This window comes from Lepidochelys olivacea, assembly GCF_965140295.1.
Source record: "Lepidochelys olivacea isolate rLepOli2 genome assembly, chromosome: 5".
NCBI lineage: Eukaryota > Metazoa > Chordata > Testudines > Cheloniidae > Lepidochelys > Lepidochelys olivacea.
The window spans coordinates 44,410,796-44,413,368 of record NC_140415.1 but is presented as its reverse complement, the minus strand read 5'-3'; the positions used below and the strand labels follow the sequence as shown (position 1 = coordinate 44,413,368).

The following is a 2,573-nucleotide window of genomic DNA, read 5'->3' as shown; positions in this document are numbered from 1 at the left end:
GAAGAGGCCATCTTGTTCTCTTAATATAGTGACTAGCACAATGGGGTCCTGGTCCATGACTAGGGCTCTCAGGCATTATGGCAATACAGATGATAATACATATCCTTTCTTCTCTTTCTCTCCTGCTTATGAACTGCTATGCCCAACACCAGCTGTCACACACTACTTGCTAAACATGGCATTGCTTTTTCATGAAACAAGCACTTTCTCCTGCTGATTTGTGGTTGTCTGGCAAGGAATTAGCACTCAGCAGACAGGTTTGGAATTACCTTTAACTTTTCAATTGCAGTGTGATTACTCTGACTTCTCTTTGAGTTTCTTAAATGACAGTTTGGTAATTTTGCTGATTACAGTTGCCAGTCCATAAATGAAAATGTGTGATCTTAAGTAGGGTTTGGATTACTTACTAAATCCAGCAGGATAGCAGAACTTCCCTCCTCATCAGACTATAAAAATTCTTTCTATCAAGTTGTGATGGTGTGTTCACCCCACACCAGCCTTGAATGGATTAATGAGGCTGTGGGGCGGGGAGGTGGAGAATTAACTTGATAGGCTACACCTGGGGGAATTAGACTGGATAAGCAACCCCTGATTGGCAGTAAAGCCCAGCTGAGAAAGATAAAGCCAGGAAGTTGGCAGCAGAAAGGGGCTGCAGTGTGGAAGCCTGCAGTCACTCTCTAGTCTTAGAGAGGGAAAAAGGGAAACCCAGGGGAGAAGAGAAATCCTAGTCCTGAAGAAAGGGTCTGATAGAGGTATAGTAAGAGCAGCCTAGGGAAATAGTAGCAAGGTTTGGGATAGTGCAGCCCTTGGCTGCTGGTTGTAGGGCCCCTGGGCTGGAACTTGGAGTACTGGGTAGGCCCAGTTTCCTTTACTAGCTACTGGAGAGGCTGCACAGATCAGTTAGTGAAGCAGAAGACTGCCTAGGAAAATCATCTAGTGGGACTTTGGTCCCCTGGAAGGGGGAAACATACAGTGACTTGGCCAGAAGGCAAAGTCACGAAGACAGAGCACAATGAGTTGTAGAGAGACAGAAAGAGATAAGGGCAAGATGTGTGAATGAGTGACAGCAGGGGGCATTGGATGTAAGTGAAGCTAATCCCCAGAGCAGCCAGGAGGAGGTGCACCTAATGGTGAGTGGACCCTGTGACACAAGTATTTTCCTAGAATGAAGTTGAGGGTTCATTAGTAACTAGGGCTACTGTCACATTAAGAACAGCCTGAGGGCAAGAGGCCCCTGATATCTGCTAACCAATTTCAGCTGGCTTAAGCAGTTTAAGTGTACCCTGATTCTTTATTGTCATGAACTATATCTTTGAAGTATCATGTTATGTATGAGTGAAAAGTTTATAACTCACTGGTTATTATGTAGGTACAAGCATTTGATGCAGAATTATAGACATAAACTGAAACTTATAATTCTTAAAATGTGTTTGCCAGCCAACCAGGAATTACCCTACCTGAGACAGAGGAGTGTGGTTTCTCACCTGGGAGTTACTTCCAAAGTACTTTGAAAGACAATAAGGTACTTATATATCACAAACAAGGGTTAGAGGTAAACCTCACACAATCACAGTGGGGAGGAGATTGTCAATCACATGTTCAGTTGTATTGGAGGGCACGGGAACTAAAAAGATTATATTTTGGCAGGCACAGTGCCGGTGGGAGAAGAAGCAGCGGGACAAGTCCTTCAAGATAGACTCCATTTTCCTTACCTCACAGCTGGAAATAGACTGGTAGTATCCTTCAGAAGCATCCGTTTCAATGATTCAATAGACTATTAAAGAGATGGGTACAAGTTCCAAGTTATCTATCTTCTACCTAAGAAGACAAAGGTACCAGGCCTTTGATTTTAGGGGAGAGATCCTGACTAGGAGTTTGGTCAGTCATCTTGATGAAATCAGTACCCTGAACCAAGTCTACCTTGTTAAATTGTAGTCCCTAGAAAGCATTTTATCTTTGTTTCTCTCAACCATTTTTGACTTTAATCCTTATACTTGTATCAATTTAAAATCTGAATTTTCAGAATTAAATAAACTTGTTTTATTTTTAACTTAAACCATTCTAGTGCTGTTTGGCCTGAACTGATTGGAAATTCCAGTTTCCAGTAAACTGTGAATACTGACTCTTTAAAGAAGCAACAAACCATAACATTCCTCTTTCTTCCAGGGAAGAGCTGGATATTTCAGAAGACACATTCTGGGGGAAATTTGGGGCTGGGGAAAGTTTGATGTCACCTTACCAGTTGTTAACCAAGGCTGCTGGAGACCAGTGGAAGTCTGTGATATTGCAGCCAGGTTCCTGGATCCAAAGCATTCGATCATGGCTGCTCAATACATAGACCTAGGGTGCATGCTTGTTGCTGACTGTGAGTAGCCTGTCAGAGAGCTACAATAGCAAAGCCTTTAAGGCACTAAAGGGCTACGGGTAAGAGGTGACACAACTCTTTACTGATCCGGCTTGTACCCCAGAACATGACAGCTGCCTGTAATAAGTTACATCCCTGGGCAAATGTCTTGGCAGCTAACTAACTAGGTGCTGATTGTCTGGCAGCAGTGCCCTCAGACACTCTTCCT

General features: G+C 43.3%; 1 long non-coding RNA gene across 1 annotated transcript; it reads left to right on the top strand.

Moving 5' to 3' along the window:
- Window positions 1-682: 682 nt before the first annotated feature.
- LOC311520309 lies at window positions 683-1,959 on the top strand. The gene is made up of 3 exons (XR_014711550.1): window positions 683-1,130; window positions 1,438-1,522; window positions 1,648-1,959. It is a non-coding gene; the product is annotated as an uncharacterized lncRNA (long non-coding RNA).
- The last annotated feature ends 614 nt before the right edge of the window (window positions 1,960-2,573 follow it).